The sequence below is a fragment of the Canis aureus genome, chromosome 2 (genome assembly GCF_053574225.1).
Source record: "Canis aureus isolate CA01 chromosome 2, VMU_Caureus_v.1.0, whole genome shotgun sequence".
In the NCBI taxonomy this organism is placed as follows: domain Eukaryota; kingdom Metazoa; phylum Chordata; class Mammalia; order Carnivora; family Canidae; genus Canis; species Canis aureus.
In genome coordinates this window covers 81,792,761-81,819,765 of record NC_135612.1, presented here as the reverse complement: position 1 = coordinate 81,819,765, position 27,005 = coordinate 81,792,761, and the positions used below count along the sequence as shown (strand labels likewise).

The 27,005-nt window shown below is 33.3% G+C and overlaps 1 long non-coding RNA gene across 1 annotated transcript in view; it reads right to left on the bottom strand.

Annotated features, from left to right (window-relative positions):
* The window catches only part of LOC144302682 (uncharacterized), a 488,681-nt gene that overhangs the window by 170,409 nt on the left and 291,267 nt on the right, over positions 1–27,005 (bottom strand). The window lies entirely within an intron of this gene.

The window sequence follows — 27,005 nt, the reverse complement described above, 5'->3', positions numbered from 1 at the left end:
CTTCCTTCCTAACCTTCTTCCTCCCTTCCTTCTTTTCTTTGTTCCTTCCTTCTTTCTTTCTTTCCTCAAACTTTTGAAAACTTCAAGCCACTATGCTCTTGAAACTTGTGCAACATTTCTTATAAGCCTGTAGTGTTCTTCTTCCCTATGGTCATGACTGAATTCATTAGTAACATCTCAAGTTAAAAATAGAACCCTAAGAAAAGCCATTTAGAACACTTAAAGTAGAAAACTTCCTCAAGTCAATCACTATCCCAATGCTACATTATTTCTTAACCAGCATATCCGTATTCTGAAATTACCTTACTTACTGCCTTTTGAGTTCCTCTCCATCAAATATAATGTAAGTTCTTAGAAGATAAATTCCCTAGACCTTTGGTATAGAGTAAATGCTCAGTGAATATGTACATACCTGCATATATTTGAATGACTAACCTTTTGAATCAATAGATGAACACATTTGTATGGGGTGTATGGGTTGAAGTAGGGATAGGAAAACTGACTCATTTCATTTACAATTATTTCTCAAACAAAGAATGGGTGAGTGGTTTAGCTCCCAGAATGCATCTAAGTCAGTGCTACGCTCTCCTGTGTGTTTGGGAGCAAAGTTTATTATCACATCACTAAATGTTTCACTCAGATCTCCTTTTGTCCTTAAAAAAAAAAAAAAAAAAAAAAAAAAAAAAAAGTTTAGAGAGCTACTGTGCTAGTCATAGAAAAAGAGATAAAGAAAACTGCCCACCACAGTTATATTTTTTTTAAATTTAAATCTGAGAGATAATCAATACTCTGGGATGTATCGCAGGGATATAGGATATGATGTAAGGTTAAAAAAATGTGTATGTGTGGAAAGGGATGTATCAATGAATTTCAGTGACATCACTGAGCTGAGGTAGCAAGATGAATTCTGAAAGCTAGAAATACAGCTTTTTCAATAGGAACATTCTCAGCTTCAGGCACTTTCTGCTTTTTCTCATCCAAAATATTGAACTATCTTATCAAATGTTTTTCACCATTCTTACAGTAATTTTATTTTACTTATTTACTGTGGCTGATTCTGCTGGAGCTTGAGCTAATCATCTACAAGGAAATAATTTGGAACAGAGACACAGCAAATTACTACAAGGTATGGGTCAAAGTAGTTTCTGAAATAAAGTATCTATTTTATTCAGGAAACAACTTATACAGTAGGAGATTTGGATTAGTCTTATTCAAGACATATAAAGTGTTATAATAGTTATCTGCTTAGACATTTTCCAAATAATGAAATTTATTTTTAAAAAACCTTTTCATTATATATAGTTCTGCTCTTTTCTTTAACTTTCCTAGGCTTTTTTTATTAGGTTTATTATACTCTCCCTTTCATTGATTCATTCATTAACAAATGTTTATTATAAAACTACCAAATACCAGATACTCATCTACAATGGTGAATTAAGCAAGTCCCTAATGTCACTTTCTGTCAGAAATTATTAGCTGGCCTTTAAGAGCACTTACTATATTTCTGGTTTCTAAGTGCTTTGGTGGACACTACGGTTAATATTAATTCCATTTGAAAGACAAGGAAATTAAGCCTTAAGCATGTAAATTACTTTTATTCAAGGTCACCAAGTTAGTGTTAAAAGTGAAATGTAAACACGGTTTGCCCATACCCATGTATTTAGCTGCCATGCTCTTTTGCCCCTTTAGTGTACTGTCTTCCAATATGGCTATGCTTTTCATATGCATCCTTGTGTTTTTAAAATAAATTTTATATTTTAATAAGTAAATAAAGATCAGAAGAAATTTGGAAAATGGAGAAAATATTCATATTAACACCATGTTATAACAATTATTCTCTAAATATTCTCATATGCTTTAATCTATAAACACTTGCAATCATAGTACATGAGCAAATCCATTTCCTGACTTTTCATTGTACATTTTATTATAATTTTCCATAATGTTACATGCAGTCTACATAGATTTTGTTGTAATCATTCCATAAGGTCACTCAGAGTTTATAATTATTATTCTTAAAGGCTGCATTAATGTCCATCTACTTGATAGATCATTATCTATATTTAACAGCCTCATTGATAGATATTTTACTCCACTGAAGAAAATATATCCACAATTTTATTACATAAAAGAGCACTTTGTAATTTCAATTCAAATTAAATTGAAAGTATAAAATTATTGGACATCTTTGGCAACCAATCTTCCATGAACTACAATCTGACTCTAAAAGTATACTTCAATAAGCATTTCTTGTATCCTACCATATACCAATCCCTGTGATTGACCTTACAGATGTTGAGTTGACAATAAATAGTCACTGAGTTACAGAAGCTCCTAATCCAGTCAGGGCAACAGAAATCCAAAACAGTGTGAGATATGAGAACCTATAATAATGCACCTAGTCTAGTAATAAGGTGGTGATAAACTGGATGGGACAGAAGGGGCATCTAGGGAAGGTGACACGAAGAAATCTGAAAGACCAGGAGAAAAAGGGTAATGTGTCATTCTACTCAGGCTGCTATAATAATAACACACTGGAAATTGGATGGCCTAAACATCAGACATAGTTCTAGATACTGGAAGTCTAAGGTGCCAACATATTGGTTTCTGGTGAGGCCACTCTGTATGGCTTGTAGAACATCACCTTCTCTCTGTGTTCTCACATGGCTTCTTTGTGCATGCATGGAGAGACAGACTTGGTATCTTTTCCTCTTCTTATAAATGCATGAGTCCTGTGGGATTAAGGTTTCACACTTTTTCACACTTTTGACTTTTGATTCCATTGAATTTAATTATCTCCCTTAAAGTCCTAACTACAAATACAGGGACATCAAGAGTTAGGACTGCATATGAATTTTAGGAAGACACGACTCAGCACAAAATAGATGGAAACAGGGAAGGTGGGATGATGGGTGAAATATGAAGTCCAGAGAAAGGAAAGGAATCAATAGATAGAAAAAGTTAGTGAACTATTTGTTTAGAAAATCATTTTAAAAATTAAGGGGAGAAAGAAGAAACTACCAGAATAACTACAGATTAATTAAGTGGAGATTTAATTGAAACTTCCAACAAAATTAGCAATCACAATTTGAGCAAGTCACTTAAGACAGGGAATCAATTGTTTAACAGCATTTCTAGTTTTTAGATTTGCTTCCGGTCAGATTCAAACATAAATTATTAACTTAATTGATTATAAATACATTCTGAATAATCTGTTTATAGTATTTTTGAAAAAATAATTTAAAAAACCAAAATAATAAAATATCAGAAGAGACTATATAGAAAAAAGGAAAAAGATGGTTGAAAAGAGATAGGTACCTTCAACAGAGGTCGCTAAAGAAAATAAACTAAAACTTTGGCAAGAGCTGGAGATCGGAGAAAGATAGCAAACCAAGATTCTTCTTCTGGCCACTATTTGGATAAACGTAATCAGATTCATAAAGTGGAAAAGATGAAGTTTATTTTAAATATATTATGTAATAGCATTGTACAAATATTTTGAATAGCTGTCTGTTTTTTGATATATGAAATTTCTTAGTATATAGTTAGATTTTATAAAAAACTTCCTTTGTAGACATGAAACATAGATTGATGTAACAGCTAAATTTTCTACATATGCTCAGAGAAATAAAATGATTTATTAAGTACAATTTAACATTTTGATTTATAAAACTATTGGAAGTGATAAGCTGCAATAAATTGATTTATTGTGAATTATGAAATTATTTCTACACTTCTACTTAAACATCTGTCATTCACAAAAATTACATGAAATTATTTATCAGTGCCATTTCTCTTTCTTCCTTCTCCACCTATGTTTGATGAATGGGGTTGACATATCTTTGTTATTACATTGGGAATAAGGTTTGTGCCAAAACATATGGTTTAGGATTTAATAAGTTAAATTACATTAATATTTATGAATACACTGTCCAATCTACAGAAATTCTAAAATATTTGAATGACTGAGATTTAGTGGTCAACTTGAGAAAGTCGAGAAATGTTGGAGTTAAATTTAAAACAAAAAGGCTTTTAAATGATTATTAATTTGCTAAACTGCTAACAGCTTTAACTTCCATCTTGTATTTAACTGCTCAAAACATTTTATAAATGGGGATATTGAGTAACTCACTGAAATTCATATTGCTAGTAAATTATGTAGCCAGAAATTGAAACCAAGTATGTTTGATTCAGGATTTCAGTCTCACTTTTCTCCTCTGCAAAATTGGAAAAACATATCATGTCCTCTCTACTGCACTGCATTGTTTTAAGGTTCATTATAAGAGTGAACATATTTTGTAGGCTATAACATTTAAATAGTTGTAAAATTATTTCTTTAGTTGATGCTGATTTATCTACACCATCTCTTATATTAGCTGTCCATCCAAACAACTCTAGGTCTAAGAAGAAGCTGGGCAGTTCTGTTGTTGATATGACACCAACACATAGCACCCAAAGCAGCCAAAGTGGTAACCCTTAATTTGCATCTATGTAAAATCACATGTGAAAAGATTTGGAAGCATTTTGTAGGGAGGAAAGAGTCCAAATGAGTGAGATAGAAATGTCTTTGGACACCAGCTGTTAAGTCAGAAAACAAACAAACACAAATAAAAACACAAAGATTTCTGAACAAGTCCAATAAGCCAATTGATGGTGGCGCCCTGTCTCATTGCCATAGTTTAGAGGAAAGAAGATTGAAGATAGTGCTGTGGGGGAGGCAGATAATCTCTCTTTTACTCATATTTTTAATACCTTAATCTAAATAGCCTGAGCCATTTCAAACAGGAGACTTTCAAGTCTTAATGTTCTTTCTCTTCATTCCCTAATGTAAGTTCAACCAAAGTAGCAGTTAACCCAGGCTCCCAGATGAAAGCCAGGTCAGCTGAGAGTCTTCTAGGTCCAACTTCAAGTCCAAAATATATATATATATATTTTTTATTTTACTTGAGTATGGGTAACACACAATGTGACATTGCTTTCAGGTATATAACACAGTGATTCAACATCTCTATACACTGAGCATCTGGGTGGCTTAGTGGTTGAGCATCTGCTTTTGGCTCAAGTGGTGATCCCAGGTCCCAGGATCAAGTCCTGCATTGGGCTCCCCCGTAGGAAACCTGCTTCTCCCTCTGCCTATGTCTCTGTCTCCTTTCTCTCTGTGTCTCTCATGAATAAATAAAATCTTATTTTTAATAAATCTTTTTTTAAAGATTTTATTTATTTATTCATGAGACACACAAACACACACAGAGAGAGAGAGAGAGAGGCAGAGACACAGGCAGAGGGAGAAGCAGGAGAAGCAGGCTCCATACAGGGAGCCTGTTGTGGGTCTTGATCCTGAGTCTCCAGGATCAGGCCCTGGGCTGAAGGGAGCGCTAAACTGCTGAGCCACCCTGGCTGCCCAATAAAATCTTAAAAAAAAAAAAAAAAAAAAATATCTCCCTATACTATGCTATGCTCATCACAAATGTAGCTAGGATCTGTCACTTTACAATGCCACTACAATATTATTGACTATATTTCCTAGATTGTAACTTACATTCCCATGACATATTCTTTTTTTATTTTTATTTTTAATTTTTCCCATGACATATTCATTCCGTAACTATATCTCTCACTACACTGCATCTATTTTGTTCACCCCCTCAGCCCCCTCCCCCCTGGAAACTAATAGTTTGTTCTCTATATTTATAGGTCTGATTCAGCATTTTACTTGTGTTTTTTTTTTTCAATTCATTTGTTTTGTTTTTTAAATTCCACATATGAAAGAAATCATACGATGTTTGTCTTTTTCTGACTTATTTTACTTAGCATAACACCCTCTAGGTCCATCCATGTTGCCACAAAAAGCAAGAACTCATCCTTTTAATTGGCTGACTAATATTTCATTGCATAGATACACTTCTTTTTTGTCCACTCATCTACCAATGGTCACTTGAGTTGCTTCCATGTCTCCTCAGCTAATGTAAATACTCCTGCAATAAACAGAGGTACGTAGGTCTTTTCCGATTAGTGTTTTCATTTCCTTTGGGTAAATACCCAGTAGTGAAATTACTGGATCATATGGTATTTCTATTTTTAAATTTTTTGATCTACCAACAATGCATAAGGGTTCCTTTTTCTCCACATCCTCACTAATACTTTTGATCCTAGCCACTCTGATAGGGCTAAAGTGATATCTCATTGTGGTTTTGATTTGCATTCCCTGATGAATGATCAGTGATAGTGAGCGTCTGTTGGCCATCAGTGCATATCTTCTTTGGAAAAATGTCTATTTAGGTTCTGTGTCCACTTTTCAATGTGACTGTGTTTTTGGTGTTGAATTCTCTAAATTTATATATTTTGGATATTAACTTCTAATTGGCTATCATTTCAAATCTTTTTTCCATTGTATTTTCGTGCCTCCTTTGTTAAAGATAATTGACCATACAAGTATGGGTTTATTTCTGGGCTTGTTATTCTGTTCTATGTGTCTACTTTTGCATCAGACCATATTTTTTTTGATTACTACAGCTTTGGTGTATGTCTTGAAATCTGGAATTGAGAAACACCTGAGTGGCTCAGCGGCTGAGCATCTACCTTGGGCTCAGAGCATAATCCCGGGTCTGGGGATCTAGTACTGCATCAGGCTCCCTGCAAGGAGCCAGCTTTTCCCTCTGCCTATGTCTCTGTTTTTCTCTCTGTGCTGTGTCTCTCATGAATAAATAAAATCTTAAAAAAAAGAAGGCAGCGGCTTTGGAATCCTAAAAAAAAACATAAATATCTTCCCTGAGATTCAGGGAAAGCTTCCTAAAAAAAAAAAAAAAATCTGGAATTGTGATCTTTCCAGCTTTGATCTTCTTTCTCAAGATTGTTTTAGTTATTCTTTTGTAATTCCATACAAATTTCATATTATTTGTTCTAATTCTGTGAAAAATGCAATGGGTATTTTGCTACAAATTGCACTGATCTGTAGATTTCTGTGGATACTATGGACTTTTTAACAATATAAATTCTTCCCCTTCATGGGCATAGAATATCTTTTCATTCATTTGTGTTGTCTTCAATTTATTTCATCAACATTCTATAGTTTTCAGAGTTCAGTTCTTTCACCTCTTTGGTTAAATGTATTCCAATGTATTTTTATTTATTTATTTGTTTGTTTTGGTGCAATAGTCATGAAATTGTTTAGTAATTTCTCTTTCTGTTACTTTGTTATTGGTATATAGAAACATTACCAATTTCTGGGTATTAATTTTGTATACTACAACTTTACTGAATTTATCTATTACTTCTAATAGTTTTTTTTTGGTGTAGTCTTTAGGGTTATGTGTATAATATCATGTCATCTGCAAATGATGAGGGTTTACCTTCTTCCTTGCTTATATGGATGCCTCTTATTTCTTTTTCTTATCTGACCAATGTGGCTAGGACTTCAAGTATTATGTGGAATAAAAGTGATGAGAGTGGACATTCTTGTTTTGTTCCTCATCTTGCAGGAAAAGCTCTCAAGTTTTTCACCAATGAGTGGGATATTAGGTGTAGGTTTTCATATAGGGTCTTTATTACATTGAGATAAATTCTCTCTAAACCCACTTCACTGAGAATTTTTATCTTGAACGGATGTTAAATTTTGTCAATTTTTTATGCATCTATTTAGATGATTATGTGAGTTTTAGCCTTCATTCTATTGATGTGTATCATATTGATTGATTTGCAAATAATAAACCATTCTTACATCTCTGAAATAAATTCCACTTGATTGCGGTGAATGATTTTTTTTTAATTGTAGTATTGAATGCAGTTTGTTAATATTTTGTTGAGGATTTTGCATCTAATTTGTCAGTGATATTTCCTTATAGTTTTCTTTTTTTGTAATGTCTTTAACTGGTTTTGGTACCAGGGTAATGCTGGCTTTTTAGAATGTGTTTGGAAGCTCTCCTTCTTCGATTTTTCTAAAAACATAGTTTGAGAAGAATAAGTATTAACTCTTCTTTAAGTGCTTGGAAGCAATCATTGTGAATTCATCTGGATCTGAACTTTTATTTTTTAATAGTTTTTTGATAATGATTCAGTTTTGTTACTACTAGTCGGTCTTTTAAAATTTTCTATAGAAATGGATTCAGTTTTAGAAGGTTGTATGTTTCTAGAAATTTATTTCTTCTAGATTTTTTCAGTTTGTTGGCATTAATGTGCATTCTCTTGTAATTTGTCCTCTTTCATTTCTGATTTTATATATTTGAGTCCTCCCAATATCATCTATAGTTGGAATTTGAGTCAGCCCAATAAATGCCACCTCTATTTCCTACCATATTTGAAACTAATTGGGATACACTCAGGATTCAGACAAAAAGTAAATTAAAATGGAATCTTTATTATGGAGAGCACAAAATCAAAGGATGTTTTATAAATATGTGGCATCAATGGGCTTCATGAAACAATATGTGTCTGATTACAGGCAAGCATGGATAATGACAGACACGTCAGAGAGGTGTCTGTCACCTTTACTTTTTAAAGTTACTTTATGACCAAGAACTGTGTGGATAATTCAAAATAAGGAAGAAAATGGGTTGAATTTGGATACTTCTGACCTGATCCCAAATTACCAAAAGTATAATTTATTTACCTTTAAGTAACGATTGGGAGAGTAGAGAGAAATAAGAGTGCTAATTAATGTCTCTTCATAAGAAAACATAAAAAGGGAATGGAGACCCATAAAATACTAAACTAAGATCCAGCACTCAAACAGTTTTAACTCTCTCTTATATGTACTCTGAAAAACATTCCAATTCCTTTTTTTTTTTCTGAGAAAATGGACCAACTTTTACAATAAGAGTCTGGTAGCCTTAAATTCTGCCTATCCCCCCCCCCCCAAATTACGAAAAATCCATAAACCAAGAAAAGGATTTTTTGAAAGTGGAGCCAATATAACTTCAGGCAAATCTAGAAGCCAAGGAGAAAGGAAGATGGGACTGTTACTTTTAAACTAATTGCCTGGCTGAAGCAGAATTATCATGGCTTCATGACTAACTACAGAATGTATAGGTGGAAACACATGGAATATCTCACTGGTGACATCTCACTCTTTCATTTTATTATTTTATTTTATTTTATTTTTATTTTTATTTATTTATTTATTTTTGCCAGGGGAAAGCGTGACCACAGTCCTCCACTACTACAAATTATGCAGTGGAATTTCCCACATTTGAGGAAATCACAGTGGTCAGCACATCCGGAGTGCGACATCTCACTCTTGTTCTGATATTCATCTTCAAGCTTTGAAAAAAAATATAAAATGAAATATAAAATTCTCTAAGCCTTAAATAGCATTTTACAGCTGTCAGAAGGAGGGACAATGATATCCAGGAGGCTGGGCAATAGAGGAAAATGTAGGAAAATACTTTGAAGTTCATCTGACTTTTCTTTTTTTTAGTCTCTACAAAAGAAATGTATTAACTCTCTTTGTGGTCACAACAAAATGACCACTGGCTGTATTACTCTTCATTATTTGCATTAAATATTATATATGATTCATGGCATTAGCGGGTAAAAGCTACTTATAACAGAGATAGTGAGAAATTCGAGTTTTTAGGTTTGATTGCCTTGATATTATTCACATCATGAAAAATGTGGTAAGCACATTAAATAGTGGTTCAATTTTCTTCTTCAAAATATGTGTATTGCAAGACCCATAAAACAAAAATAATCTATTTTTTATCAAAGCAAAATTTGTATAATTCATAAGAAATCGCAATAAATTTTGACCATTTCAATACAATCCTCTTGTACCGAATAGTCTAACTCCTTCTACAAAGCCATAGTGTAAAATATGATCAATTAACTAATAACCTAAGTTTTCTTATGTATCACCTATTTTTAAAATTGTTATAACTGTGTTCTATTATATGAAATATAAATGTTTTTAGAAAACAATTTCTGAAATAATCAATCAAGTTATTTTAGATTTTCAGCATAGGTAAAAATTGTATTGAAAGCTTCTTGAAAAGTGCTAATACTTTCTATTTCAGAAATTTGTTTTATTTTTTGTTTTATTTTTTTATTTTATATATATATATATATATATTTTTTTTTTTTTTTTATTTCAGAAATTTGATTCAGTATCTACAGTGGTGACCAGAAACCTTCAGGTTGTTAGCCAGTGCCACAAATGATACTGTCCTTGTTCAAGCTATAAAACTTGCTAAGAGAATGCCACCTCCATGCCTGGGATAAGATTTTACCAGACCTTTGCTTGGCATGCTCCTTCTTCTAATCCTGTAAAGGTCAAATTAATGCTAATTCTTCCAAGAGGCCTTTTCTGACTATTCATGTCACTTTCTATCACATCTCTCTGTTTAGTTTCTTCATTGCTCCCTGTAATGTTCATGGGTGAATCCCAGTACCCTTAATAGTACTTGGTGTATAATATGAGATCAACAAATATTCGTTTGCTGAATAATGAAGTACAGTACCAGATGATAATTAGAAACACTAATCATTGGATGAGAAGATTTATCTTTCTTACTAAAAGCCAAACATATCCATTACAAGAACACTGTACTCATATAAATGAAAATACAAATTGGGGACAAGAAATCTCTATTAACAAATTCATCACCAACCCCCAAAAATGGCTTTGGAATCTTTTCTAGTTCAGATAATTATAATTAGATATTATACATAATGCTATGCTTTGATCATTTCCCATTTTATAATTTAGAGTCAATGTTGTCAGTAGCTCACCCATGTCCTTTAGAATTTTCTCCTTTAGAATTTTAGTTGGTCTTACCAACTGCTGTCAGTGTTTGCATCAGTGTGCTGAGATGAAAATCCTGGGTGTGCAAACACCCCAGTTCTCTTGTCCCTCGAGGAGGGCAAACTTGAAATATGTTTCACAAAATTTATCTCTCCTCTATGTCCCTCCTCTATGTCCCTTATTTACCAGATTAAAATATAATGCACAGTAGCTCTTGTAAGTGGTTGGCTGGCTTGCTGAGTATTAACTGATATCTCACATACAAACTAATAGCTGAATTAGAATGAAGTTCTTCAGTGAATTAACCAGAGTTGCTGGATACTGGTATTATGGTAATTTTATCAAGCCATGGAAGAAGCAATGCTGAAAAGTCTTTTAAATCATGTAATGAGGGCATCTGGGTGGCTCAGTATTTTAAATGCCTGCCTTTGGCTCAGGTCATGATCTCAGGGTTCTGGGACAGAGCCCTGCATTGGGCTTTCTGCTCAGCGGGGAGTCTGCTTCTCCCTCTGCCCCTCCCTCTTCTCCTATGTACAATCATGCTCTCTCTCTCTCTCAAATGAATAAATAAAATCCTTAAAATAAATTTATAAAATAAATATTTTAATGAAATTGATGCTTGATTCACTTCTAGGTCAATTTCCCTGTGCCTTTTAAAATACATCTAATTCCCACCAAATTTTCTCAATTTTCCTAAATCTTTTAAATTGCTTCTCATTCCTTCCTAAGGTATCCCTGTATGAAAAGCTACCTGGATATCTGTTTTCTGCTATTCTAGTACTTATCCAAAGATATTTGCTTTATTTATTTTTTTAAGATTTTATTTTATTTATTCATGAGAGGTGCAGACAGAGAAAGGCAGAGACACAGGGAGAGGGAGAAGCAGGCTCCATGCAGGGAGCCCCACGTGGGACTTGATCCCAGGTCTGCAGGATTACTCCTGGGGCTGAAGGCGGGGCATTAAACCGCTGGGCCACTGGGGCTGCCCACATACTTGCTTTATTTAGCATGTCTTATCTGTATTTCCTAAGGCTGCTTGGTGACTGTATGTATAGTATATAAAACTGTAGAGATCACAAACTTTATTAAGTAAGTCACAAAACCCTTCAACTAATTAATCTCCAATTCACAATGCACAATGAAGTAAGTTCTCAGTATTTCCTTGTGGTCAACAATTAAGATGACAAGGTAACTAACTGAAGAGTTGACCAGGGTGCTGGGAATATTTGGTAATGAAAATAAGACTCATGTATCCATGGCCTGTCACAATGGACCAAACTGCATCCATATCTGACACTAGGCACAGCCCTCCCTCACAAAAAAGGTGAATGTAAGCAAATAAGTAAGCTTTTCTTTCTATATTTTGGAATATTATGCTTGAATTAATGTTCTTGAAATATATTTATTAGTGTATCTTGGACCTATAACATGCCTTAGAAATGTAGGTAATAGTTTACCTTCTGGAACAACACTAAGTATATATATATGTGTGTGTGTATATATACATTTGTATATACATACATTTTCTTATTTTCACATCCACACACCCACACACACAAACACACAAAGCATCCATTATATATATTTATCAATTTGTATATGAAACTTTTCTTTTTCATAGGGCTACTATCGTAGTGATATCCTATTTTTAAATCAAATTATTCATCTAAAAAAGATTATGTTACATATATCCACATGTATGAGCCTAAGTGATCATTGATTCGTTTGTTTGTTTGTTCGGAAATAGGACTTTATTCCATGATTTCTAGATACAGACCATTCTTCCCTACGGTCCTGTGAAGGAGAAAGTAGAGTATGTCTGTTGGTGGGAGAAAGTAGATGGCAAGAACTAGTAAATTAAAGAATGAAAGCTCATCCTTTGGTTCCTAGAAAGAGATGTGATGCACAATTTATCCACATTCAGCAGACGAAAGCATTGAGGAAAAACTTTAAATATTCCATAGTTATTTTTGTTAAAGATAGCATGTTATAAAGTGACCTTTTTATTGGTTGGTGCTTTGTGTAAAATGAATTTCCTCACTGAGGAAGTTATCCCTGCCTTGGAAAATAGCTCGCCATCAGGCACATTCCCAGGATGCTTACAAGTGTCCTGCATTAAAGAGAAAAAAAAAGTACACATACCAGGGCTTTTAAAATCTCTTTGGATGAAGCTTTGGAAGGGTTTGATTTATATCGGATTTTACTTAATAGCAAATAGAGTAGAAGATTACATGTTTCCAAACAGACTTAGGCTCAACAACATGCAAACTTAAGTCTGCCTGCACTCCCTTCAGTGGTGACTTCAGAATTCAGGCTTGTTTAAGATGTGATCCCATGGGCAAGAAGTCTTCTCCAGGAGCTGCAGAATAATATGTAGCAGAAATAGCTTAATCCACAAAAGACCGTTGTTCCTTTGAAGCACAATACTATGTCTAAGAGTTAATAAGTAAACTAGATGCAGGTAAGAATATAATATCTTAGAACTAAACTCAGGTTCATGAGAATTCAAAGGATTAGAGGATAAAAGCAAGGTATAAACCAAAGAGCAGAGTGAGAAAGTTATGATGTTTACAGGCCTAGAGAAAACTGAAATACACAAGAAGGAAGTATCAACATAGTGTAAAAAGGCAGGGCTCCCTTGATTCTAATACTATGTCTGTCACTTGTAAGTAGCATGACCTTGGGCAGGTAACTTAACTTCTTAATGTCTGTAGCCTTGGTTGCAAAATTGGATTAATAATTGTCGCTACCTCATAGGATTATTAGGAAGACTTAACAACATAAAATATATAAAATCATTAGAATTGTCTTTAGAATTTCATTGTCTTTAGAATTTCATACCATACTTTTATATTATTATCATCAAAAGTATTTTAATATTAGTACTTAAGAGTGATCATTATCTTCACTTCTTGACATATAACTTTAGTTACTATCAGTCTCTTTTTTCTTTCTAATGCCTGTTTTAGTTCAATCTTTTAAGTATAAAGACTACACTTTTGTGAACCTTTTATTTTTAGTTTTTAACTGAAGCACAGTTGACATACGTTACATTATTTCAGATGTATAACATACTGCTTCAACAAGTCTATGCATTATGATATGCTCACCAAATCATGGCTACCGTCTGTCAGCATACAATACTATCACAGCATCATTGACTATATTCCCTTTGCTGTAGCTCATATTCCTATGACATTCATTCCATAACTGGAAGCCTGTATCTCCCACTCTTTTTCACACATTCTTGCTCATTCCTCCCAGGCCCCTCCTCTCGGCACTCAACAGTTGCCTGTATTTATGGGCTTGTTTCTGGTTTTTTTTTGTTTGTTAATTCATTTGTTTTATTTGTTTTAGATTCCACGCATGTGAGAAATAATATAGTTATTGCCTTTTTCTGAGTTATTTCACTTAGCTTAACATCCTCTAGGTCCATCCATGTTATCACAAAGAACAAGAACACATCCTTTTTTATGGCTGACTAATATTTCATTATATATATTTCTTTTGTCCATTCATCTATCAATGGTCACATCTATCATGTCTCCTTGGCTAATGTAAATATTACCACAATAAACATAGAGGTACATAGATCCTTTCCCATTAGTGTTTTCATTTTCTTTGGGTAAATACCCAGTAGTGAAATCACTGGATCACATGGTATTTCTATTTTTAATTTTTTTGAGGAACCTCTATAATGTTCTCCATAGGGGCTGTAAGAATTTACATTTCTACCAACAATGCATAAGGTTTCCTTTTTTCTCCATATCCTCACCAATACTTTTGATTCTAGCCACTCTGACAGGGGTCAAGTGATATCTCATTGTGGTCTTGATTTGCATTTCCCGGATGATTGATCAGTGATGTTGAGTGTCTTTTTGTGTGTCTGTTGGCCATCAGTGTATGTATGTCTTCTTTGGAAAAATGTCTATTTAGGTTCTGTGTCCACTTTTCAATGTGCTTGTTGTGTTTTTGGTGTAGAATTCTCCAAGTTTATATATTTTGGATATTAACTTCTAAATGGTTATATCATTTCAAATATCTTCTCCCATTCAGTTGGTGCCCTCTTTGTTTTGTTGATGATTTCTTTTGCTGTGTGAAAGATTTTATTTTGATGTAGTCTCAGTAGTTTATTTTGTGTTTGTTTCCCTTGCCTGAGGAAACACATCTAGAAAGAGGTTGCTAAGGCCAATGTCTAAGAGATTACTGCCTGTGTTTTCTTCTAGGAGCTTTATGTTTTCCTATCACATATATAGGTCTTTAATCCATTTTGAGTTTTGTGTGCCTGTGTGTGTGTGTATGTGTGTGTGTTGTACAAAAGTGGTCCCATTTCATTCTTTGGCATGTAGATGTCCAGTGTTCCCAGGGCCATTTATTGCAGAGACTGTCTTCTTGTCTCCTTTGTTGTAGGTTAAATGATCATACAAGCATGGGTTTTACTTTTGGGCTTTCTAAAATGTTACTATTATTTTAAAGTGTTATTAGCACATTTCTTGAATAGAGATAAATAATCCAGATGAAATAACTCTTGTACACTTTCTCCAAATTAACCCATTTTTAATAACCTATGAGTTATAGGGAATTGGATAAACCTAAAAACTTGTCTTGCTTATTTTTAAAGTCATATTTAATTAAGTTGAAAGTTAAGATTCTCTGATATAAAGTTGAAAGATCCATGAGCACATATTTGGGTTATTGAACACAAGTAAGTTCACTATTTTACAAATTATGAACCTTAAATTTTAGGACATTACCTAAGATGATACAGCTAATAAACTGGCATCAAAGTACAAACAATGGCATTTAGGATACAAATTGCAAAGCAAAGCTAGTATGAGTAAATACCAATGACTTCTCTCACAATAATTTGGTAATTTTTTTTCCAGAGTGTGGCCAAGGATAGAGCATTTATCAAGACTTAATTGAAAAGAGTATCAGAATTATGTGTTTTTGTGAAATCCATTAATGCAATATAAATGAGATAATCTATAATCACTGATTGATTCAATATTTTTTCTGTCATTTGTTTGTGAATATGGGGGATGGAGAATAAAAGTTAATAAAATTCCATTCATGTAGAAATGCAATACCATTCAGTCTCAATATCCCAAACAAGTGGTTCAAAACAGATTGTCATCTAGCAAATTACTAGTATGTTCGTCTAGGACAATGAGTTCTGCTTTTTGTCATCTTAGCAATTATAATCACCCTCAGGACCTTGAAGGGGAGACATGCTTATTTTCCTGCTCCCAAAGGCATGTATCAGATTGATTTAAAATCGCAGGTATCTAGAATCAGTATGAGGCTTTTCAATAATGCTGAAATTATATAGTAGTTTTAAAAGGAATTTTGTTCTCACAGGGAACATAGCATTTATGAGATAGAAAACATAATAATAAAAAGAATACCTTACATTTATTTGGCATTCCTTTTGGTTATTTAGAAAATATTAACAAAATACTGCTTCTCAAACAATGGTAGCACAACTAACAATCATGAAAAAGAGGATTGCTTCTTATCCATTATAATTGTCATTTTAGTTAAATACATACATAGATCAAATACCTTAACCAAGGGCATACGAAAAATTCCAAACTGAATCATTATTTAACTTTTGAAGCACCAAAATTATATTTAAAATATATATTTAGAATTAAATAATTTCATATATTTTGTGCTGATTTTATTTAAAAACAGCATGCTTGTGATAATTATTTGTGTTTGTTTTCATTCAAATGGGCTGTTCATTTGAAGAAGTCTTGATGGTTTAGGCATATATTTCAAATATGCCCGATTGACAACTACAAGGAAAGGAAAAAATAATCACTTAACTGGAAGTTGTACAATAACATAGCATGCACATATGAAGATGATTGTAAGAGTTGAATATGAGTTCTTCTGTTTTAAAATCACTATACTGATGGAATTTTTAGAATAACTAATATGTGACAAGGAAGTCTGCATTTATGGTTGTCATACAATATGCATCTTATTTCATGTATTTTAAAATTATGTTTTTCTTTGCTATTCAGGACCTTCTGTGGTTCTGTATAAATTTTAGGAATGTTTTTTCCACTGCTGTTAAAAAATACATTGGAATATTGATAGAGATTATATTACAATAACATACTTGATTCATTATCAGTCATCTGTATCACTCATTAGATAGTAAGATATGAATGCAATTGCAATTGAATCTATGAAATATCAACACACAAAGCAAAAATCCTAAAACACATGTATTAAATCTGTGTCTGCCTTTCTGTAAGATATTCTAGTATCTCTGATACTCTGGGTTACCATGACAGCATGCAATTTGTATATGACCTCACACTTAAGCATTTATTTTTTACTCTCATAACCCTTTTCTAAATATCCAATGATAATCTTTCTATATTTCAAACAATAAAACTTCTGAACACATTAAAATTATTTTAAAATTCAAATCTAAAAATATAATTAGAAATAAATTATATAGTTGTTTATATAGTTATTAGAAATCATATAGTTAACAAAATAATTATATTATTATTTATTCAATAAATTATTATGGTTTAATAAAACCCCAAAAATTATAACAAATGTTTTACTTTTATAGAATACTTCTGTATTATTATTATTTTTTTACTTCTGTATTATTAATTAAATAATTCTAATATTTTAATGATAGCCTGATATTTAATAATTTAGTTCCAACACACACACACATACACAACACACACACACACACACAAATGAAATTTGGCACCATTAAGTACTCCTTAAAAAGAAAAAAAGCATATCTAGAGATACATCTTATTTGTACATTTATATTGCAAATGTCATTAGCACATAGTCCACTTAATGTAAAAGAGAAGTAGACCAATGATATCAGCAAATTAACACTGTGTTACCTTAAATTTCAACTGTTGCAGTCTTTCAAAAGTTTGACATCAGTATAAGAAAATTTCAGAAAGATTTTCACTGTTGATTTTTTAGTTTAAAAATTAAAGTTTGTAAAAACTTTGTCCTTAAAAAAGTCTGGTAAATCTGAACTGTAACACTCATGCCATTATGCATCTTCATTTGAGCTCTTGGTATAAATGTCACCTCTTCACAGAGGCTTTCCCAAACTACATTTTTAATGTCTATTTTCATCAGTTTTTTTTTTTTTTTAATGAATTTTTCTTTTTTTTTTTCTTTTTAATTTTTTTATTTATTTATGATAGTCACAGAGAGAGAGAGAGGCAGAGACACAGGCGGGGGGAGAAGCAGGCTCCATGCACCGGGAGCCCGATGTGGGATTCGATTCCGGGTCTCCAGGATCGCGCCCTGGGCCAAAGGCAGGCGCCAAACCGCTGCGCCACCCAGGGATCCCTATTTTCATCAGTTTTTATCCACATTTTGTCATTAGATTTATAACTTCCTGTAACTACATTACATATATATTGTCTATGTTCCCTATTATAATGTAAGTTTCACAAGACTATGAATTATTTTCTATCTTGTTTTCTATGTTATCTTCAGAGCTTATAACTATTTCTGGTATTCAATAATTCAAGATTTATTTTCTATATGTTGTTTTAAATAAATAAAAAATCATTAAAAAAAACCCTAAGAAATCCCAAGTTATTTTTTTATATTTTTTGAAAGAATTCCTTTGATGTGCTTAGTGATGCCATATATTATTCATATGTGCATACAAATAAACATAGAAGAAAAGCACGTTGGTTAAAGTATTCCTTTTCTTTTTTTAAAGATTTTATTTCTATTTGACAGAGAGAGAGGGAAACATAAGCGGAAGGAGGGGCAGAAAGAGAGGGAGAAGCAGCATCCCTGCTGGGCAAGGAGCCTGACGCAGGGCTCTATCCCAGGACCCTAGGATCAAGACCTGAGCAGAAAGCAGACCCCTTAACTGACTGAGCCACCCAGGCATCTCTGTTAAGGTGTTCCTAAGTATTCTTTGCATTCAAAGCTCAACTAGTCTAAATAACTATTTCTGATGAAAAAATAGTCCATGTTCAGGTTTCTTTTCTCACAGTATAGTTCTCAGTTCCATCAGGGAGGTGTCTCCACATTTTCTTACACTGTGATGACACTAATTCTGCTAGTATTGATGCTGACATTTTCTGTATTTTACCAAAGAGCATCAGTGTAAGATTTCAGATAATAACAACCAAGACTCATATTTCTTTCTCAAATAGTCTTTAAGTGGTTTGTATGTCATGAAACTTGAAATAGTTGTAATATCCACTTGTAAACCTAGAAATAACAACTTGGTTTACCCACGCACAGGTGATAAGAAATAACATTAATAACCTTTAATAAGCAAGAACTATCTTAAGAGATAATCAAGTAAAGGAAACATCCCAATTTCAGAGATATTAAAATATAGAAAACATTTAGCTTACATTAATAAAACATCACAATAATAATATGCCACGTACAATATTGTAGGACTCACGTTACTAGAGAGCTAAATTTTACATATATATATATATATATATTATATAATGATATTATTTTTGAAAGGAGTGGCAAGTATCACTGACGAAAGATAACAAAAGCCCCATATTTGCCCAAAACATTTTTATAAGGAATATGATTGATAAACCTATGGCTAAAAAGCAGGATTTTTCCCCCTAGAATGCTTTATAAGAGATTTGTACCTACTTCTTTTTCACTTTGTGCTGAACAAAAAAAGTTCACCAGTTGCAGTAATTAAATGTCATGAAAAGCATTAAGTGTACCACCACAGAGTGAGTTCAAAAATGAGTGTCCATGTGTGATCATCAGATTTATTCATATAAAAACCTGAAGCAAAACCATCCAGAGAAGGGCTCTATCTTCCTAACCGCAGGCCCCTGCAAGGAGAGAGGGCTGGGAAAAATAGTATACAAATAAGTGGTGAAGATGATTAGAAATAGACCATAACCTTATGTGAAGGCCACAGGTAATACAGGCCTTGTTTAGAGCTATTTAGGATGTATGGAAAACAAAAACAAAAACATTTGGACTATTTCCCAACAGCCTGCTCCTCATAGCTCTTTGCTAAGAAAGCCCCAAATATTGTAATAAGGAATGCCAATGTGCTTAGGAAAGATGACACCATAATTAAAGAGAATGAGACATATTCAGTCAAAATTGCGTAGTTTGCCAGTGATTGGCTTAGAAAAAACCTTAAGGAGAAAACATCATAGGCTTTGAGAAACAATATCCCTCCTGATGAAAATAAAGGATTGCAAGAAAATATATCTCCTCATACTTCTTCCTTGCTGCTTTCAGATGTTCTTGACTCAGGACACAATGTCTAAAATCTGATGACATCTTACAAACATGAGAATAGCCAGCACTCTGGGCAGGACAATTGAAAAGTACCTTTTGTGAATTTCCTACTTCTAGAATTTCTGTTAAAGGAAAACCTACAAGTGTCTACTGTTTAAGCCAAAATTATTCAGACATGCTGTAATTCGAAAACAACACATCTTAACTGGATCAGGCGTTCAGTTTAAAAATCAGGTTCAGAATTAAGTTTGCTTTTTCTCTCCATTCCCTCATTCCACCAGCAAGTAGTTTTTCTGTTTATCCATAAAATCAGAAAGACTTTGAAGCTGTAGGATATATATAAATGATGACCATAGTCTTTCTTTTTCTCCTGTTTGCCCATTTTTAATCTTGCCTGGTACACTTCTTTTCTTTATTTAATTTACTTTTCCTGCTTCATTTTCACATCATTTGCCTTTCCTAACAATTAACAGCAATTTATATCTCCATATTGGTTGTGCAAGATAAAAACTAATTACCAATGCTAACCCAAATAGCAGAAAATTCAACTATCATTGAATATACAGGTATGGCATACAATTGTATGCATTATACTTATTCTTGCAATTATCGTATATTTACTATAATATTAGCATCACTTGGACCCCTTCTACCTATGCCAACCAAGGACAGGGAAAAGTCAGAGGTATATAGAAAACGAGGAAAGCCAGAGCATATCATAAAAATGCAATTTATCAAACTAGAAGGTAACAGGAACCACCTACTCTGATTTCCTTACCCTATTCATGAGAAGACTAAGGATGAGAAAGGAAAAGTGATGTCAATAACTGCTAGTGGTCGAGTCAAGAAATCAATCGAGGTTCCTAATTATTGATAAGGTCCTGTCTAAATCGCATTATATGCCATGTTTTCAAACAGAATAACTTGGTTGTCACTTTTTTTTGCCTCATTGATAAGCCAAAGCAAATTAGCCTTAGCCAAGTGAAATATTAAATAAAGAGGCATAAATGTGGTACAAAAAGAGGGATGCTCATAGACCAATTTAATTTAACTCAAAACAGTGCAAGTGAATTTTCTCTAATCTACCCTTTCCCATTTCTCCTATTTCCTCCTAGTGTTATCTTACTTAATTCTAATTGTGGTTAATTTCCTCTTGTGTCTATTTCCATTTCTTTAATTTTGTTCTCTTTATTCATATACTTATTAATTTAGCAAATATAGAGATCAGATACTGTTCTAGGATCTAGGGAGATAGCAGTAAATAAATTGACAAATGATTCTTTCTCATGAATCTTTTACCCTAATGGGAAAAATAAATAATAGCAAATAAATATATAACAATGTTAGGCATTCTCAAGGATCTAGGCACTGTTCCAACACTCTAGATAAAGTAAGATCATTACTATCAGGTGCTATTATTATTTTTATGGTGAAAGGAAGTAAGGCACAGAGTGGCAAGATAAAATAGTTCAGGGTCACACAGCTAGTAAACAGTGATACTCAGGAAATGTAGCTCCAAAATCTGTGCTCTTGATCACTATGCTATGGTAGCCCTTGGTGTGATAAGAGTTCTGAAAAGCATGAAAGCAGAACTTAAGAGATAATAGCTGTGAATGTGTATGTGGGGGGATTTTAATTAAGGGGAGCCTCAATAAGAAAATAACAGAGGTGAACAGGAAAGTAGATGAGAAAGAACTTTGAGGGAACTCGAAAAGTTAAAGCCTTGCCCTGGGAATGTGCTTCCTGGGATCAGAGAACAAAGAAAATCTGAATGATCTGCGTGAGAGGCAAATGGTGGATGAGTTAACAGAATGGGCAAAAACAAGGTGTTGTTGGACTATGGATTTTAATGTATTTTTTATGTGTAGTAAAAAATTTTAGATGAACTTTGAGCAAAGGAATGACACATATAGATTAAAAGGAGTAATTGGACTGACAGTCTGGAAAATAACATAATGGCATCAAAATTGAAACAAGAAAAATCAACAGGGATTCAAGAGGATGTCTAGGGTTTTGACAATAGAGGTGGTGAATGGTGGTCAGACATTTGCATGTAGAGATTAAGAGTTCCCGGTCACTAGATGTGGAAGGTGGAGATAGCATGGCATCAAGGCTGACTTCTTTTGGTGGTTTTTTTGTTTGTTTAAGCTTGGCTCATAGGCATATGGCAGGGGTAGGTACTACTGTGGGAAAGCCTAAGGAAGGACCAGATTAGGAAATGGGGTAAACATTTAATTTGGGACTTTATAAATTTGATACACCTGTTATTTCTAAACTGTTTACTGTGATAGCCTGCACTAAATTTAAATTTTAAAGTTGCTAATCAATTCAGTAACGGAAAACTTTTAGGTATGTTTGGATCAGCTTAGTTTGTGAGTTTACACTTTTAAGTATACATTTTATGAAAAACAAATACAAATCAAGTAATTAACAATTAGTATCTGAATTTAGATGTCTTTTATGTGTAAAATACACATGAATTTAAAGATTTCAGTTGAGTAGACCATAGGATATATTAAGTTTGGAGTTCATTAAAGAGATTGAGATTGGAAATATACATTTTGAAGACATCAGTAAAAGTATGGTGCTCAAGCTTTGAAACTGAATCAAATAGTGATTTTTTTTTTTTTTTAATAGCAAGGAGCAACATCTCCATGTGTGTTGGCAGTCAGATCATGGAAAGCACCTGTTTTTTTTTTAGATGAGGTTTGAGTGTTTATTTGTATTCAGGGCTTGGGCTGTGAGGGGCAAAGAGGGGAGAGAAATGAGCTTTTATCTTCTTTGTTTCCATACAATCTTAGAAAAATAGCAAGATACTTGTATTTCAGTCCTCATCTTTTCCATCAATATATCTAAAATAATTTTGACAAATTGAAACTAAGCCCCAAATCATTTAGCTGATTTTCCAGAAGTTTCCCAGGTGAGTAGTGTTGCATTTAGATTAGAATTTATATACATTTCAATTCATAACTTAGAACTCATTCCATTATACTTGGAGTGATTAGATGCCCTGGTTTATCTGAGCCTGCCATGGTCAGCAGTTCTTACTCTCATTTAATTATCGGTAGTATCTCCTGTTAAACAACAAAATTCAACTGGATAAATTTGTAAATTTAATTGGCTTTATTCAACAATTCATGCATTGGGCAGCATCCCATCTAGGAAATGGAAGGGATATCTGAAGAGCTGTACAAAATGAAAGGTGTTTATAGGCAGAAAGGGAGTGAGACAAGGAAAAGAGTACAGTGGTTTAGCCACAGTCACCTTCCTTTGGTGGTTGGAAGGGGTCTCTTGAGTGGATTACCTCCCTAGTGCTGACCAGCTAATTCCAGACTGACTCGTAAATGTTATATGTTCTCAAGAGAGGCTGAAACTGTAATTGGGTTCAGTATTAAGTCTTGGTTTGTGAATAATGAGGCTTAGCACAATTGAGGCCATTTGGGGCTCATTCTCTCTGTCTCTCTCTTTTAGCACCCCTTTAACTCTAAAGTGTTCCCTAATTTGGATGATTATATATTTCTATTTTTCTTTAGTCATGAAAGAAGATTTTCTGTTTGATTTGTTTCACTGTTCTTTTTTTTACTTAAGTGTTCAGTTTTACTTGTTTTATTTTATATTTCCTAATATCTATTATTTTTATCTTTGTCCATCTCAACTGTATTGCTTTATGTCAGGAATTTATCAGCTCTTGCTTGGATTATGCGATCAGTTTTTACCTAGTGTTCCTGCCTCCCCATCTCACCACACTGATACAGTCAACAATGCATGCTTTCCAAGACTGGACTTTCTAAAGCACATTTATTAAGAACTTTAAAAAAAAAAATTAAATGTAGAAGATTTAGATGGCAGGAAAGGAAGAGTTTCAATGTAAAGCAGAATTGAAAGTAAGAGCAGCCTCACGATATGCTAGCATTTGAATTTGACCTTGATGAATAGACACTTGCTGGTGGGGAGGCAGGGGGAGGAATAGGTAGAGACACTGATAAAGAAGAAAATAAAGGTTAAATCAAGAGAATGATTGGACTTCCCTGACATATGTCTGTTCAGTTAATGCTTTTTTTTTTTTTCTCAACTGGCCTGAATCTTTTGTTTTTAACCTCTTTGGGAGGCAGTAACTATTTTTTTTTTTCTTTTTCCAAAATGTTTTTTTCACCCAAACCATACTAAATTAATGTAGTATAAAAAGTGATATTTCAACAATACAATCCTAAACAGACATATTCAACAATTAACAGAAATTTCTAGTGACAAGATGTCTAGCTCATAGATCACTTGGAATACATTTGAGTTGCATACCATGGTTGGATGAGCCCCAAGCAACTCACTTTCCTCTATGTATGCCAATCAAGACAGCTTAAAAATGTCTCCATCCTTTTTGCATATGCATTATTTCCATGTATTTTGAAGTGCCCTCTCATTCGGCCTTTATTTTCTCCTAAGCATTTTTTATATGTTGTAACTATTTTTAAGGGCATTTTTTTTTGTCAGAATAATGAGGACACTCTAAAAGATTGAAAAAATAAACAAAAAGAATATAACTGCCTAAGAATGATGGCTTTGCTGTTGTTATCCACCAAACATAAGTCACCTATCCTTTTTTTTTTTTTTTTTTGGATGAGTAAATCACACCGCCAGTATATTACACATTATGAACAAAAATGTGTAAACATCTAATTAATATTTTGATGCTTTTAGCAACTACTTTTAGGATCAGAGAGTCTTAGCATGAAGAGATGCTAAATACAGCAACTTCTTCCAAGAATATACCTAAGCTCATGGCATCAGTGAAGTTATTTTCATGAGGGCATGAGTATAATTGGGAATTGGAAAGTTTGCACTGGAATGTTACTTCTGCTAAGAAGATTCCTGAGAACAGCGATTTTGTTTTATTGACTGCTGTGTCATAGCATTTAGACCAGAACCTGACCTGTATTAAGCACTAAATAAACCCTAATGAATGAACTCATAGATACCAACCATAGAAGTTAATATCTCAAGCTTTCTGTCTTCTCCTTTGAAGTGAAGTGGTCAATTCAAAAAGTTATAATGTCTGCTACATTCTATATTCTATATTTTAGCTAGCAAAACAATGTTAAATGTCCTTTTTTGTTGCCCATTCTTCCCCCTCCCCCCCGCCCCCACACAGCTGGTTTCTTTCCTTGTCCTCTTTATCTCTTACCTTGGTATATCCTTCTTCCCTGCACCTCCCAACTTTCTTTTCTTTTTTCTTTCTAATTAACAAGAAAGTAGCACTGATTTTTTTTTTTTTTTTTTTTTAACAATTTAAGGAGTATAAGTTATCTTTGCTTGGACACAGGAGATAAAGAATGGCCTAGAAAAAGGGAAACATGAAGTCCTTCCCTGACTTCCGGAGAATGCGCAAAGTATAGAAAACACTTCTCTTCACACAGGAAAGAAAAAGCTATCAGTTCTGAGACACAGAGAGGTTTTGAGATACTATCTTCTCATCTTTTCATTTGCTATTTATCTTTTGTTCCAAAAAGTCCTGGCAAATTTTATGTCTCTTTCATAAATGTGAGCTCTTCCCCTGCCACATGCTGCTATATTTGTCTCATTCTATTGCAGCGTTTTAATGTTACAGAACCCTGCAGTTGGGCTTCAGATTATCTTCCTATGTTAGTTTGTCTAGAATGGAATTTACAGCACCATTTATGGTCCTATTTTCCTCTGTCCCTTGCAAAGTCCAGCAGTTGATGACATGTTAATAGGGTATTTAGTTTTTAAGCAATAAGGTCAAAAAATAATAACTAAAGAAATAAACTGTTAACAACTAGGTTTTAAAATTTTCATTGCTATCTCTAATTTTGAGAGATATTTTGAATTAAATTTATTGTATCACTGAAATTATGCCATACGGTAAATGTTTGCATTTTTGTTTCCTGTATGTATTATTTCAGCCTAAATCAGATATGTGGACTAGTCTTCAACTATCACAGAATTTGTTTTTCTCTTTCTTATTTGTCTTAATGTAATTATTACCACCATACCTGTGCCTTTTAATGCACTGAATACCATAGCATGCTAACTTAGAAATGACAATGTTTGAACAGAATTGCATACAAGCAGTTAATGAGTAGAAGACTTTAAAACCTCAAATCATGTAGCAGAATAAAGGCAAAATAATTTATTGTAGGTGACCAGATGTGACTGACAAGTTCTACACCCATTCATTTCCTGCTCTTTTATGTAATTTTGAAAACTTGTATGCTTGTATGCTTTTTTCCTTCTTCTATTTTTTAGTTCAGTAAAAAAATTCTTTCACTGTTTTTTAGAAATAAATAATTCATACATGTGAGTCATCACAAAAGATGACTCCTCTGCTCTCTTCTGTCAGATTTTAGACATATATTAATTTATTCAATGCATGAATGGTAACTATTGCCTGACCCCTAACCCTACCAACTTACCATTATTATTTTTTTATTTCCTGTTAGCTGTTTTTACTTTTCTTATTTTTCCTTTCTTTACTCTTGTTACTTTGAGTTTGGTTCAAATCCTTATCCAAATAATTTTTTACCCAATTGTACTGGACTCCTAAGTGGCTTTCCTTTCTCTAGTATTTCATATTTTAATTCCATCTCCCAGTCTACTTCGAGGTTCACTTTCTCCAAAGCTACTCATATTACATCGTCCCACCTTCAGAATTCTTCTATACTTCTACATTAAATAAAATCCAATGTTTCATTTACATAACTTGGATTAAGGCTATCTTTCCATTTTTTTTCTTATTTGGCTTATTAAGCAGAAGACCTTAAAATAATGATTGTAGTGTAATACTTGAGAAGTGACCAATGAAACAATAGTAGAGAATGCAAAGTGGTACAAAATGGAAGGTAGACATTAGCAAGCAAATTATCACTGTTTGCAAATGGAATTTATTAATCCAAGGGAGGACTTTGAAGGATTAGTGTAGGATGTGTCCTTCTGTGTTTTTTTTTTTTTTTCATACAAGGGGGAAGAACAGGGATTCTTATCCATCAAGGGG